Source organism: Apteryx rowi, unplaced genomic scaffold, assembly GCF_003343035.1.
Source record: "Apteryx rowi isolate R43461 unplaced genomic scaffold, aptRow1 scaffold_164, whole genome shotgun sequence".
Lineage (NCBI taxonomy): Eukaryota > Metazoa > Chordata > Aves > Apterygiformes > Apterygidae > Apteryx > Apteryx rowi.
Genome location: NW_020447908.1, coordinates 457,377 through 473,858, shown reverse-complemented (window position 1 = coordinate 473,858; position 16,482 = coordinate 457,377). Strand labels below are relative to the sequence as shown.

Genomic DNA, 16,482 nt, shown 5'->3' with positions numbered 1-16,482 from the left:
GCACCTGCCTCCCGACGCGGCGCCCGCCCGCATCGCGCCAGGTGGAGGCGAGGCGCGGGCACCTGCTCCGAGCGCCCCGGCYGCGGGGGCTGCTCACCTGCGCCCGCCGCCCCCTTCTCGGAGGTTTTCGGAAACTTGGTCCCGTAGCTAAGTGCAGGCACGGGAATTAGTTTAACCCTTGCTGGGATCCACATTATCACTCGGTTACCGATGCAAGCGAGCTCATTACACAGGCAAAGGTTAGAACTGATGTGAGCGTGTCTCATGAGCTGAGCTGCTCCATGTCTCAGTGATTTAGTTAAACCGAGGCGCTATTCTGCCGTCAGCCCGCGCAGGAAACGCGGAGCCCCGCGCGCCGCGGGAAGGTCTCCGGGCGCTGCCTCGGCTCGTCCCCGAGCAGCCGCAGAAGTGTCAAACCCGTCCCCAGCCCTTCGCTGCAGCGGTCGGTCGCTGCAGGACACGCTGTGATACCGGCTGATGCGGGGTATGGTTTTGCATTAGAACATAATCTATTCCTACATTTCAAAAATCTTCTAAATAAACCTACACACCTGAAGTTATGCTTCTTTTAATACAGATTTATCAGAAAATACTAATGTTTTGTTTGAATTCAAATATCCCTACTATTAAAGCAAATATTGTTGCATTGTGCAGTTATATAAGACTCAATAAACTTAACTTGTTCTTTCTCTATCACATATTACCCAGGAAAATAGAACTTTAGGAAACAGGACACAGATGTAACAGAAGGATTTCAAAAGTCTTAACTTGCTTGTTAATTTTCAATCTGGTCTATAATCTATAATACAGGCAAAAAGCCATTTTTTAAACTCATCACCTCTTTAATAATAATACCACCATCCTAGACTTTAAAGAACTCCTAGTCACTGGATAAAATATTGCTAGACACAGTTAATAGCACAGTTTCAATCCAACAGTTTGCATGTCTGACTTCCAGACAGGACTGCCAAACTGCTTCACCTGTGAGTCATTTAGCTTCACAACATCTTTGGGAGAATAATTTTTCTGTAATGCAAATGGATAATTCAATGGAGGACCGTTGCTATGAAGAATATGACCCCCCCCCCCCMAAAAAAGGGGGGGTTCATATACTGGCATAAACTAAAGAACACCATTGCATTCACCTGTATTTCACTATGTACACTAGAACCAAATGTTGAAATTGCATATTGCTTTTTATGCTAATTTGAAAGCTTAAGTATTTGCTAGCTAGAAATAGCATTCATAAAGTATAAAATAACTCTCAATTGTATACGAAACAAAGTTTTCCAGAAATATTAAACAATTTCATTTATCCAGCCAGCAGAGAGGTAAGACAAGGACAAAAATAAATGGCAACACACTGTCATAGATTGGCTTTGACCTAAAGCACTAACTGAAAAATGAAATACCTAAGCAAAAAAGAAGGCAATTAAGTACAACTCTCCACTTCTACTGATGAAAGACAACCAATACATAATAAAAAGCAAAGTGTAACAAGCATTCTGAAGTGTAAAGAAAGGATATTCATGCTTGAATTTATCCTYAATTGACCTTTGTACTTCTAACCTTAACACAGGTCTGAGACAAGTGCAAAACATGCAAAATGCACGATAACATTTGGATACAACAGGACACTATGCATTAAGAAAGTTTTGGCCCGAAACTCTTGGACTCAGTGGTTTTTATTGTTTTGCCTATAATAGATTGCTTTCATCTATTTTGGAGAAGTTGTTTATTAATCCTTATTTGATCCTAAACTCATGTGATACTAAAATGAGAAGTGTGATATTTGAAAAACAAAGAGATTCTAAAACAATGTGATATCAGCACTGATTTCTGTTCAGTTAAGGTGATAATAGGAAAAGGTAGAGAACTTTAGAGGCAGGATTTTAAACAGACTAATATTTTTGTTTTACTTTCCTTGCAGTTAGGATATACAGATATATTTTAAGTTTTGCCTTTTTTTTTTTTTTTAACATTTACATGTAGTAGATAACGACAGTAGTCATTATCTAGAATTGGTATCCTGTTTTGCATAATAACCAGGAGCATGCTGGTTTCCAGCTCTCAGTTAAAGACCAGTAAGTGTATATTTAGTTGTTCTACAGAAGCACTATTTTCCCCTTAATCTTAAAAAGGATATATAATTCCATTTATACTATATTTTAACATATAGAAGACATATCACACTATGTTATGCTGTTTGCCCAGTTTATTAAAACAACAGTAGAAGCAAATAACATCATAGGCAAGCATAATCCAGCCTTTCTCTACTTTAAAGGTAAACAGTGTCCATTCTAAAAACTGTAATGTAATGAAATGTAATGCAACTGAAATATAATGAAAACAGCATTTTGAATTGCTGTTCTTTCCTGTATAAATATAAAACTGTTGAAAATTAATGCTGCACCCTTTTTTTTAATATTGGAGCCACTTCAGGGCTCCATCGTTTTCTGATCTCAAAATATTTAGTGCAATTAGAAGAGTAAGCTTTACTAAAATGGAAGAATTTTGTACAAGAGTTTTAATACATCAGTTATCTAGGAGATAAATATAACCAGACTTTAAAGTACATTCAAAAGTACTAAATCCAGATGGAGCAATTAAGGGGGGGGAGATCTCAGAACTTGATCCGTTTAGGTCCAGAAAGGGGTCTTTTATTACAGTATCTAACTCAGGTATGTAAAAATGTGCTTTTTTTTGTTTGCAATTTCTGTGCAGAATTTGACAGGTTTTACAAATTTTGATAGTTATTTATTTCATGTTTTAAAGTTTCTCCTAGTCAAAGAAAGGCTTTCAGTATATTCTTTCAGCATAAGTTGTTCAGTCTTCTAAACAAGCATGTAATATTATCAAGTTCTAATCACAACATAGCTATGTATAAAGGGCTTATATGTTAAGTTCTGCATGTCATTTTTGGTGCCTTCTGGAATCAAGCAATTGTGTATTTTAGGGATATAAAATTCTAGGAGACAGTTGTTCAACTTCTGGTAAGTTTTTTTTATTCTTGTTCTCATTTTTTGTATTAGAAGTTTATCTCCAAATAGATTGTTGATAAGTATAATATAAAGGCTGCGATGCATTAGTTTTCTATTGTTCTAGCTTTAAAGGAGTCTGTTCATATGAGGAAATACCTCTTTACAGAAATAAATAGTATTAACACTGAACATTTGATGTCATTCCACTCTCCGGCCTCATTGGAAGGGTAATTTTTTTTCCTTTTTTTTCCCCCCCACAAAAAGAAAAATTAGACACTGAAATCCACAGTCAAGCTGGGATTAGAAATCAAGTACATCCTTGCATCCATTCATTTTTCTCTGGCTGTTCTTCTCTTGTAACTACTTAAAACTGTAGTAGACAACAATAACAACATGTTAAAAGTAAAACATGTTTCTTATTTGCCTATCACTTAAAAATAGTTCTTACATACAGAAGATACTATATTTTCATAAATTGAGGAATACACTGTGCACACTAAACTGTACACTAACTTTCATATCCATAAATATTTGCAGTACATAATTTTTCTCACCTGGACCAAGTTTGCATACTATTTCTGCTATTGTAGAACTCATCAACTCATTTAATTACGTAGTAATTTTGGTAAGCTGGTTTTTGCCTGTTTAGCTCCATAAATGCCGACTACTATGAATTGATAACAAAAAAGTATCACCGGTCATTATTTTCATTTTCAATAATCAGATATTAAGAAATGACTCACTGTAAAGCTATCATGCTGTAGTTTCCAGAATGACTTAATCTCAGGGATATTCTGAAAGATATAGTTCATTCTCTTGTCCTGTATTAAGTAATTATGGATTCTGTAGGTATACTCCCGTTATTTTACATTTGCTAATGATGCTTCCTTTAAAATTTCCATCTCAGCTATTTTTTATTATAGATAGCTATATTCTTTTAAATAATGTCAGTAAGATGCAGTTTGGAATAAAATGAGATAAATATTGGCAAATATGACACTAGTGGTTTGTCATTTTATGAAATTCCACAATATGGTAGAAAGTAGATGCATACAGGAATGATCTTAACAGCATAAAGATCTCATCCAGAAATGAACTGATTCCTGATGAATTTCACCTCATTTGCTACCATCAGCTGCCTGTTTTAAAACAGAGAATGGTACTATCAGATATATTTAAGCGTTCAGACACCATACTACAACACTGGTGTAGAATGCCTCTGTGATAACTTCTGCTGTTTTTGAAAGATAACTTATTGTCTCATAGCTTTGACATCTCAAATAATGGTATGATATATTAACTTAGTTATTTCAGTGCATTCATGGTTGAGAAGCAATAGGTACAAAGCCTGTTTGAAGTCCTTATTGTATCATAAGTTGAAATAGCGACTGGGTAAATCTATCTTCTTCAATCTTTTCTCAATGAGGGAAAAATAGTTTGTATCTTGTATATGAATTTTTTTTTCTGTAATGAACATGTACTGTGTAACCAAATCTTTTAATTATCTTTTATTGTTGTAAGCATTTCTGATTTACATAGGGAATACAAAAAAAACAGCATAGAAGGGATAATACTGCAAGCATTTTTTTTTGATCTCCTATTTTCTGTACCATTTAATGACTAATAAGAATATCATCCTTTAGATTCAAAAGCTCCCTTTTTTTAAAAATAGGGAGATATAACAGCCTGATAAAATGAGAAACTCTGAAACCTCACATGCTCATGTTTAACACTTACAGCATCAGATCAGTGATTGCTGTTCTCATGAACAAGATCTTACCAGAAATGACTGGTAAAGCAGTGTTATGAAACTGTCTCCTTAACGTTCAGAAGGGAAACACAAAAATTGACTTTCCTGGAACAAAATCTGAAGTTTTAACACTTAGTGGCAAGTACCATAATTAAAACTGGATTGGGAATTACCATGTGATCAGTGGGTTTCACATTTTAAAGCTACATGCAGGAAGCCACAAGGCAACAATATTATTTTGCATTAGGTAATGCTAACAAACACAAGATAGGCCAAAACAAACATTCATCATTTCTCAGGCGCTGAGCGTGAGGCTGCAATTTTGTAATGTGTTGTCTTTGTTAGCAATATTGGCTTAAGGTACTGCTGTCCCTATCCCTGCTCTGCCATTCATTCTTTCTCCTCCGTAGTCATGCTGCCCCCGCATTTGTCTCTGTACAACTACTTATGAAGCTACAGTGAGTACCAAGTTGGAAATCTGGTCAGATACTTTACCAACTCAGCAAAAAAAAAAAGTATATAAATTGGAAAGAAATCCACTGAAAAGACCCATGCTAGACAGTATATTCCCCAGCTACAGCTTACTACCATTGCCCTCTTCCTTCATATAATCCTGTTTTGAATTGAGTAGAATTGAGTAGTCTAATAAAACATTTGCAAAAAAAACTTGAAAAATGATAAAACTGTATATACAATTTAATACAGCCTCAGAGCAGTAAAACACTGTCATATGCTAAATATTTGAAAACTTCTGCATAAGAGAATAGTGTCTGAACTAGTCAATAAATGAAGGATTTATTATTTGCTTTCATACTGATTACATATCACCAAGTATGTGTGGGGTTTTAATGTTTCAAAAACATGAAAAGACCCCAGGCAACATTTTTCAATGAGCAAAAAGGAGTTAGATGGTGCTTTAACAGCATAATCCTACATGCAGAATGTGTTGTCAAACACATTCAAAAGTAAAGTCCAACATCCTAAGGGAAGCTGTCTAAAAGTAATCCTGCAATAATCAATTTACTGCAAAAAGTATTGAAAAACTAAGTTGAAAAATGTTATTCCACTGGGCTACATTATAATGGTAGAAGATGAGGAAAAGGCACCAGAAACCTATTAAGAGGAAATAGCTAACTGAGGAGTAGCAAAAAGCTATTAACAGCATCCCTGCTTTTGTAGCTGTAACTAGGAGGATCTTGACGATTGCGCAGGTAGCCTGCCTTGCCAGGACGAGCAGGGAAAGCCTGCAAGAAGCACTGGCAACTTTCTTCTTCTAATAGTAGGGTTATTATCCTAAAGACTCAGTACTTGTCCCACCACTGGTACAGACTGAGCCAGTTTTACCATTCTCAGTTTACCTAAAATGTATCTGAAAGCACAAAGGGTTTGTGGGATTCTTGTTGTTGTTACTATCAGAAAGGCATTAGCTTCCTTTATATGGCTTGTTCAGCAGACTTAAGTTTTTATGCACGTATGGAAAACACGTAATAGTGGAAGCAGTTATTCTTTTAGAGCTAGCAGTGATAAAAAGACAAAACTTAATCAAGCTGAGACTCTTCTGTAAGAAAAGATTATATATATATTAAGTTTTACTAGATTCAGAAGTTATCTTAAGAATTGGAAGGGCTAAAAGAAGTACGCAATTTATGAGTTTCTCTGCTTTATTCTTCAATTCCATATTGTGTTCCCTCCAAAATACTATGCTAGACATCTTAACTTCTTGCTTTAGTCATCTTCTACAGCAACTCATTCCATAAACTAATCTTTAGGATTAAGTCGTTTCCTATGTACTAAAGGAAAAAAGAAGAAAGAAAGAAAACAATTCCTTTAAAATGTAACCCTTCTGCAAGGGGTTCTATAATTATTCACAATTTTTATCAGTAAGTTGAATGATTATTTTCCCCTTTTTGGGGTATTAATGAGGCCAGTGCTGAATATAAAACTTAATTAGCAACTGGACCAGCAGATTAAAACATCAGCTGTTGAAGCTGGTTCATTGTCTCAGAGTATTTGCTTAGCACTCAGCACAAGCACTTAATTTCAATAACATAATTTATAGCACAAATAGAAACATGTTTATAAATAGCATGCAGTCTAGTATTTTCTGCTTTTAACACCTATAGCCTTTAAAGTCTGGACTGTGGCTATGCTGTATCTTTCTCGCCAGACTGCTTTGTTTCGTACCCTGTATTACTGCTTCACATACAGCTCCCTTACTGTTTTAAAAGTTACTGTAGTTACGCAAAGTAAGCTTATTTTAAATCTCTTTAACACCAGTCCCTTTTCTTCAGTCTTAGATGATAACTGCTTCTAGGTATCCATTTCTGTCCAACTCTGTTTTAATTATATTTTAAAATAATTATTCTGGAATTATTTGCAGACTTAAAAGAACTACTGGTATGGGTTTTTATGGCTGGTTTCATGGTTAGTTTCTGACAGATCTCCAGCTTGGTTTTGTGCACATTCCAGGTATTCTTACATCTTGAAACACAAAAATGAGTTTATTTTTCACTTTAATTCCTCATATTCCGCTAGCAGTTCATTTTAAGGAGTGACAAAGTTCCAAAGTGAAACAGTTCATTTATGTGTGTATGTAGAAAACTGCTTCAGTGGCCATCATGATCTCATGAACCTTTATATTTGACTGCCCCTGTGACAGCCACTTTAGTTTATAGGAGGAGCTGGAGAGTTCACCAGCGAGATCCTAGTCCGAGCTTGTAGAAAACAGCACTTTCAGTAGGCAAGCTCCCCTTTTTATGCAGTCATTTAAAAAAAAAAAAAAAAAAATCTTTTAGGAAGTTTTGAGAAGCTTCTAATTAAAGGCTCTATCACAGCAGTCACTGAACTTCCTCAGTCTTTTGGGCATTTACAATACATGATTATCATCCATGAATTAGGTTTCTATAGGTGTGCAGAAACAAAAAGAAACTTCTGTATTATTCTCCAACTAAGTAGATATTTGATCAGGTACTAACACTGTCATACAAGCAAAAAGTTTGTGGGCTTTAGTAGGACTTTATTAAAAAATAAATAAAAAAAACTTTTATCCATAATATTTTGTATTCTGAAGTACAAAACATAATAATAATAAAATCACTATTCATTCTTCTGTCATGCCAATTACCCTGAAACATGATGGTAAATAAAATCTGAACATGGCAGACAGGCTACCCACCCTTTATTTAGGCATGGGCTTTTGCAAACATCGGTTTATAACACATGAATAATTTCTGAGTCAAGTGAACTTAATCTCATAATTATGTATTGCCAGTAAAAGGGCAAAAATCCTATCTTTTTCTGGAAATGTGGAGGATTGGGCTTTCAAAAAAATGCAGCTGTGTTGGCAAGAGATACTAATTTATTAATCAAACAGCTAAGAGAAACTAAAAGTAGAGATTAGTCTGACATTCTACACAGGATAAGGCAAAAGGCCAAAAACAGATGCAGATAGGTAGAAATTATGCTTATAGACAGATCTAATGGTAGGTGTGGTGATGCACACTGTCCTGAACCCTTTATTTAACCATTAAGTGAAAAAACACACACTACATGAAACCTTAGGCTGCCAAAGTGTTCAGAGAATGACCTGGGATAGGCAAGTATGCTGGGGCCAAGCTATGTTCCTATGCATAACTTCAGAAAAATCTGTTTTAATTGTATGGCTCTGTATGTGCCAAGATACAGCAAATATTCATTAATCCAGATAAAGCATGATTTTAACTTTTTTGTTTTTAATATAAATCACTTACTTTACTACCTTAGACTCCTGTGATAGAGATCCTGTCTTGCAAGTCAGTATTAAAATCATTTCTGAGTATTTCAGAACAAAGAGAAAAAAAAAACACACCAAATAACCCAGGTTTTGGATTTAAAAAGTCTGAAGTCGCAAAAACAGCACATTAATTATTTGTAAACTGAGGGAATATTTCACATACCAAAACAGAATCCTACAGTACCTAGAAATCATTTTGAACTGTTATGTACCTTGACTAGCCTTTGTCTCCTCAGTCTCAGAACTGAAGATTTGTATAGCATTTCTGAATTTTATTAGTTTTTGAGATTGCAAGAACTCTTTCAGCCTTCAATGTGGACTTCCTTTACACTACACACTGCAGTTTRATTCGTACTTCTAAATTAAGCATAAGGGAGAACATTACAGAGATCTCATTTGTCTTCTGGGATACAAACTAGCCATGATCACATTTATATGCAAACACTTATTCACACACTTCAAAAGATTCAATTAATACCACTATATTAGTGAGAAAAAGCTGTAGAACTAAGTTTGAATATATATCCAGCAGAGGAGGCTAGATCCAAATGCAGAAACTGATAAGACTATTTCTTTTTTTAATATTAGCATTAACAGAGGCATTTAAAAAAAAAAAACTGTGATAGGATTTAGAATGAAGAAAATAAATCATCAGGATAAATCATTTTTGACATTTAGAGAATGCAAAAGACTTGAGGGAATTGGGCAGATGTTGAGAGAAAAAGTGTCTGGTTTAGATGGAAAAATGAAGTTGCCCTGAGAAGAAAGATAGGTGAGCTCACAAAACCAGGCTGATGCGCCAATATCCGGGCTAAGTGGTTGCCCCCCCTCCCCCCCCAAATGAGAAGTACTGTACTGAATTTACAGGCTGGGTAATACAAGGTCTTCAGACACAGACTAGGAAACCACATACATATTCCAAATCCCTAAGTCTAGTGTAAGGCCATCCTGAGAAACACAACTAAACGGAGAGTAGTTTTCTCAAATCATTTAGAGTACAAGTAGTAGTGGCTTTTTTTTTTTTCCAGATACAGATACTCCATTGTCATATTCTTACTAAATAATGTTTTAGTTTTACTGTTGTTTGGCTTTCTGTTGATCTCTCCAAGAGGAGAGGACAGGTCACGGTCATTGACTCAGGGGCCAGTCACAAGCCACGTACTGCTCACAAGTGCTGAGCCTGCAGAAACTCATCTGACTTGTAAGCAGCTCAAGAAGGGTGTTAACACAAAAGGACAAAACCTAATTAAAAAAAAAAGGGGGGGGACTTTTCAGGGGAGAACATAGAAGATAGGAATAAAAACAGTTTCTCGTATTAAAGCAGCTGATCTGAAAGCCTGCTTCACTACAACATCCAAGTCCCACAAACGGCCACAATAGCAGATTGTTAGGTGGGAAACTGCTTCAAAGCTGACTAAAGAAATTCAACCATTTTCTCATGGAATTCTTGTTCCTTGAGTGATTTCTAAATGGAAACAGGCCGAACAGAATGTGCACAGAGTCATCAGAGATACAAAGTTGTTTTCTGTTTGTTGTTCAGCATGGTTTCTCTTTAAAAGCTGCTGGTGGCTTATTCACAATTCAAAGAAAGTGCCACAATCACACTGCCCAAAGGCATCAAAATACACTGCCTTGTGCGAATACCTTTAAGGTCATCAGAGATAATGCAACTGCTCTGCAATACAGCATTTTGAAATTAAACTTTAGCTTTTCTTAAGGAACAACTGTCTGAACTGATTCCTCAGGATATTGTGTCTCTGCCTGGCATTAGAAGTTGTCAAGTAAAAAGACCCTTTGAGGAAAATATGTTTTTATCCATCATGTTACGGCAACACCAAGATTCCTAGTAAACATATAAAGGTTCTAATGGATGTCTATAATGCTGAGAGGCTCAGATCTGAATCACCTGCTTTTTAGCCTGTTTGAATGAATATGAAAAAGTCTCTTATTTGCATTAATGCATATAGCTGCATGAGATATGACAGGGCCAGGGAGCTCTTGCTTGCATTTACTAAGTTTCTTAAAACTCTGAATGGGAAAAAGGATTAAGAACTAACCTTTCATTACTTAAATTGTGCACAAGTCACAGTGTAAAAAAGCTCTAAGGAATGGGATTTATCTCATTAAGTGAGGACATTCACATCTGAGCTAGTCATACTAGGCATGTGGAGATCCAATCAGGATAATCACTGAAGTTTAAAATATGGTTCATCTCAAACTAGATATCCCAAATTGCATTTTTTAAATATGCAATTTGTTTGACTCATTTCTTTTCAATGGGTAGGGTGACAGATTTAACAATACCTATCTAAAGTTAGGAGAAGTGAGTTCCACATTGAGTGCTTAAGGTACAGTGATTTCAATTTACTCAGAAGCATAACTTTCTGTTAATCTGTTGAAGCACCAGTTAATTTTACAGCCTTGTTATCTAGATAGCTAACCATACACTTGTCGGCATAGGTCCAAGAGAGGAAGCAAGACGAAACCTGACAAAAAGGGGACTCCTCTGGGAGTAACAAGTCCTGGGTTCTGGTTACCATTCCTGGGACTTCCTACATTTTGCATTTAAATGTTATTGAACAAAATCTATAAAGCAGCCCCAGGAGCAGGAACGAGTTCCACCCCATCCTTCTCTCCTCTCATGGGAATTCTAGTGCTTAACACACTGTGAAACCCAACTCCTTCCTATCCCTTTCCTCTGCAGAGTGGCCCAGAGCTTTGGAGAGTCCACGTCCCTTCATTTGAGATCACTGTTCCAAGTTTGAATTCCCTTAAGACTACAGAAAACCCTAACACTTAGAGCTCTTCATATCTGTGCTGGTGCTCAAACCAATAGGCAATGGCTTCTGTAACTATTGCTTTCTACTGTCTGGCAATATACAGCTCTGAGCAACTTTCATTTATCATCTGGGACCTCTATAACAGCATCTCAACTCCCTGCATGACTAGTGAGAATTAGCACTCATGTTAACTGGCAGTTCCTATCTCTCTCCACTGTTTTTATAGGGAATATCTAAATTCAGTAGTAAGAATAGTTTTTGCAAGTTTACTTACTTCTGAAGCACTGCAATGCCTACTTTAATGGTCAAATTCTGACCACCAATTTTAGGCTCTAGCTAGTATCTTATTAGTAGGGAGACTAGACTTACGAATAAAACATCCTATTAAGAAAATACGCAGTACCAATATCGTCCTCCTCCCAGGGGCCAGAGGACAACCCAGTGGTAGCAAGATATATTGGAAACATGACTTAGCGAAGACTCTAAAGAAGCCCTTGTGGCTGAAGCCCTTGGTATGTGGTCGTACGTGTCAAAGGCAGGTGAGTTTTCTCAATTGATCACAACAGCAAACCAGAGAAATTCTATTTCAAAGCACTGRTTTTGTTTTTCCATATATTTATTAAAGCACTTAAAATCTAGGATTGTCTCAGCTTTGGATCTCTTCACTACAACATAATTTAGCTTTCTGAGATATTTGATAAAAAAGGAAAACATGAAGAATGCTAAAAGATGGTAGGATGCTTTAGCCATAGCATTATCCTCTGGCACATGAAAGGTAGAGAAGATTATTTCTTAACACTCAAGATCCATGCAAATGCCAGTTTGGAAGAGGTGTGGAGGAACCTAACTTCCTAGCATATGAAAATCCAAAGCAAGAGAGAAATACACATCCTTTATTCATAGCTGGAAAACATTACCCTTGAAGGAAGCTTTTACTTCCAAGGATTCATTATTATAACTTGATGCCGACATGTATGATGTGAAGAACAACAGGTAACAAAGTCATGAAATGAGAAAGGTAAAAAAACAGATTCTATGTCAAATGGTGTTATTAGAATAAAATGATTTTTTCCCCCTCTCCTGAAACCTTGTTGAGTGTTGCATCAAGAAATCAATGGACAGTTTAGAGCCCTCAAAAAGGAAAAGCTATGAATCCTAGCTGCCAGGGCATATTACCACACATGGAAGGGGGGGGGGGGAAACAGAGAGAGAGAGAGAGAAAGAGAAAGAGAGAAAGAGAACACAGTAATATATGTGAACAGAACTGGGGGTATACCTTTTATCTGAACTGAATCCCAAAGTATATTCTTTTATGCCACTAGCATATATCTGAGGAAATGTCTTCATATTTTTTATTAGCTAACGTTGAAAGCTGGTTAAATTTCAAATTTAAAATCTGACTGGGATCTGTACATCTGCATCTCTATGACAGTTCCAGAAAGAGGGCCAGCTTCATCAGGTGGCTCCTAACTGAGTATATAGTACTAGCAGTATTGGTAGTAAAAGACCAATATGATAGTTATGTCATGAAGGCACACAGTTCTTTTCAGTCCAACAAATCATTCAGGATGTGTTAATGTCTTGGAAAAGACTATTTGGTTACAGTAGGATGCTACACTTTAAACAATTTTAGGCCAGAAAAGCCAAATAGCTTGAAAGGGTTTATGGAGTCTATACAGAACTTCTAGATATGATAGAAAGTGTATTAGTAGAAAAATAGATTAGCTTTGCCATCTTAGAAATGGAGGGGTGCATAGGGGAGGAAATTAAGAAACCCGCAGTTAAAAAAAAAAAGGAGAGAGAGAGAAAAAAAGAAAGAAAATCTCTTATGATTTAGATCCTGGTATTGCATAGATGGGCATACAGACATTTCAGAAGGAGAGGTTGGAGAAACACAGCCATAAGACAAAGTCATCCTTCAGTAACAACTCTTCCAGCCATTTCTGCAGAAGATAAATTAGTTGCGATTTAGCTCTGAGAGAACTCTTAATCAACTCTTATTCCTTGCTGGCACCACATCTGCTGGGAACTGCTTCTTCTTGTTCAATAATAGTTCAAGAAAGAAATTGGAGAAGTGAGGAAACGGCTGAATTGCACAACATCAGCACTCCACTCCTTCTCTCACTTAAGATTTTTTGATAAGAATGAGAATAGTCACGTTCATGAGATGCAACATCAAAGCTACAAAAACTTAACCAATATTAAAGAATAGCCCCTACTGAATGGGAGAAAGAGCTAATGGAAAGCAGATTTCTATTCATAATCCATGTTCTTGCTGCCTCTCCTGGGCTAGAAGCTACATCTGAACAGCAGGATCACTAGGAATCAGTCCGTTCATGGCCAGCAGGCTGCAGTTGCAGGAATTCACCACTTTCATAGTCCAGGATGACAAGAGCAGCAGAAGCATGAAACTGCCTGCAGTTTCTTACTTGCTCAATATTGTTGTCCACAGATCAGCACACTCACCATTCGTTTGGTCTACATAATGCAAAGAAGCCAATGAACGCTGTTTCAGAATTCCTAAGATGTAAATATCCCAGTGATTCTCTAAGATTTATAATTATTTTAATAGATTCAACAAAAATTATCTCTACTTCCACTGGCATTACCCAAATTGCCAACCTTATGATAAGGAGATCAGATCTAAGTGACAGAAACTGTACAATATTCTCACTTTCTCAGAAGGCCCAAGATTTGAGAGTTTCCTCAGACCTAAGCATTGTACCAGGGCACTGAAGATGTAATGGTCATCCTGCACCTTCCTAGGCCAATGAGACTCTATGCAGCAGATGAGACTTCATAGAAGCAGATCTTGTCTGACAGAGAGGAGAGATGCTGAAAGCTCACTACTCTCTTGGATACCAACGCCTCTTACTGGAGGGAGGTTACAAAACATATTTATGCAAGATAAAAAAAGAAAGAAAGGAAGGTTAAATCTATTTCTACATGGCCATTACACAGAACTACTGTATCAGTTTCCATAAAACTAAACAATTGCAACTGAACAATCAGCAAACTTTCTTTAAAAGAAAATCTAAATGCATTTTTGACAGTCAAAATACTCATGAAAAGTTTAGAGACGGTTTTCAAACAGTACAATCCTTGTCAAATGTATTCTTTAAAAGTAATAAAAAAAAATTAAAATATAAAATAGATGCAAAAGTTTATGAAATTGTCAGCCTCACATCAGTCCAAAATAACAGGCACACTGATTCATCAAAAATATGTTAAATTTAACATTAAAATTTATTCCTGAACCTGTTGAGTTTTCTAATATGTGCTCTGATCATGATCTGCTTGACTACATCTTCCCACCCATCATCTTATAACATTAATCACTTCTGTTTTCTTATATACCTAATAYGGATGTCAGCAGAAAGCCTTCCAAAACATTTGCACTTTCAACTAAGGTGCTCAGTAACAAGCTGAGATGCAACAAAGAAAACAACACATATTTAGAAATATATATATATGTATGTATATACACACACAAACTCATGCTCCGATTAGAAACAGGAAAGAAGAAACCCACCCACCTCAAATGAATCCTATTTACAATCTGAAGGAACATGTTAGGTTTCACATTCTTTACAATCCCATCTTTAAACACAATCTAAACTCCCTAAGACCTCAACAGGGCATTTGCATACACAAGCGCATGAAAAATAGGGACCTTAAGATTTAATAACCCACAATGGATATAACATTTAACTTCACAACACGCAAACAATGGACTAGTTGTACAACAAACGTATATCAAAGCCTTCCAAATTGTATGCAAAAATCATTTAGAAACATTTCATTTGTAGCCACTGCAAAATCATTTTGGGGGTGGGGCTGAAAAAATCTCGTTACCGAAGAAAACTGATCTCTAGGTACAGGATTAAAAAAAACAACAAAAAAAACAACCTGCTTCATTACACAAAACAGCAGAATGGTGAGGTCACGCCTATTCCGGGCCATAGTTCACGCAATATTACAGTTTTTTCAAAGATACAGTTTAACCATCTGTTCTACCCGATCTGCGGCGACTTTTGATAAAGAGCAGAGGAAGAGATACAATAGCCGAGCTCCCGCCCCACCTTCCCCGCGCCCCCTCCGCGGCCCCCTCCCCCGCCGGAGCCGCGGCCAGAAGCGCTCGGAGCGCCACAGCGCCACCAACACAGATCAATGCAAAACAAAAAAGATCTCCCACCGTGTGAAAAAAAAAAAATGCGCCTAGAAAAATGCCAAAAATTACAAAATGTCTCCCAAATGTACCTTCTTGGAGGAAAAAAGAACAAACAAAACACCCCCCTTCCCCCCCCCAAACAAGACACCTAAATTAAGTGTGGTGAAATAAGGACCTTTATATAACTAATGCTTTAAGCTAATTGCCCTAAGAGCGCTAATTTGAGAATAAAAAGGTCACTGTTTAGTAACAGACATAACTTAATATAAACCCTGTTATGTCAATCTCCACCTTCATCATACCAAGGGCAGTTTTCCCCCCTTACTTTAGACCAAAGTAATCCATCAAGAGCCATCAAAAATGGCATTGTAAACTCTTTTAGCCACGACCAGACTATATAGCAATGTAATCTGCTTCTTGATATCTTAGAGCTTCATTATATTTATAAGGACAGTAAAATATTTGGTCATGAACACGTTTATTACTCGGTAAAGAAAAAACCCAAACAAAAAGCCAGAAGCAAAAAGCAAGTCCATCTCGAAAATACCCGAGTTCTTATACTTTTAAATTGAACTTAAATTGTTGTTAAGCTTCGCGTGTGTTAAATTTTAAAGAGGAAACAAAACTGACTTCGGCAATTGTCGAAATTAAGGAGACATCGTTGGGTGGAATACACATGAGAGCAAAGCTAAGAAAAATACAAGGCTGTTTTGTTCGCCAACACAACGAAAACCTTCCACAGCACGAATACACGGCAAAAAAACGCAGCCACGGCTATTTTTGGTTAAAATCTCAAACTTACCTTTGGAGAAGAAGGCAGTCCTTGCAAAACGGCGGTGACAATATGGGCTGCATACTCGCTCTCCGGCAGCCAGCCACCTCCACGCTGCAAAGGGCTCGCCGAACATCCTTAAAATATTTCGCAAATGTAAAAAGTGAGACTTTCTTTTTTTTTTCCCCTCCCCTTCCCCTCGCCCCCCAGGATGGCCGGGTGGAGGCGGCGGCTTCCCCCGGGGCTGCGGGCGCTG

General features: G+C 36.9%; 1 protein-coding gene across 1 annotated transcript in view; it reads right to left on the bottom strand.

Annotated features, from left to right (window-relative positions):
• Positions 1 to 16,482, bottom strand: part of EPC1 (enhancer of polycomb homolog 1) — a 67,880-nt gene that overhangs the window by 50,780 nt on the left and 618 nt on the right. The window contains exon 2 of the mRNA XM_026060040.1: positions 16,257 to 16,363. The gene's annotated coding sequence lies outside the window, so the exon portion shown is untranslated. The remainder of the gene's footprint in view (positions 1 to 16,256; positions 16,364 to 16,482) is intronic.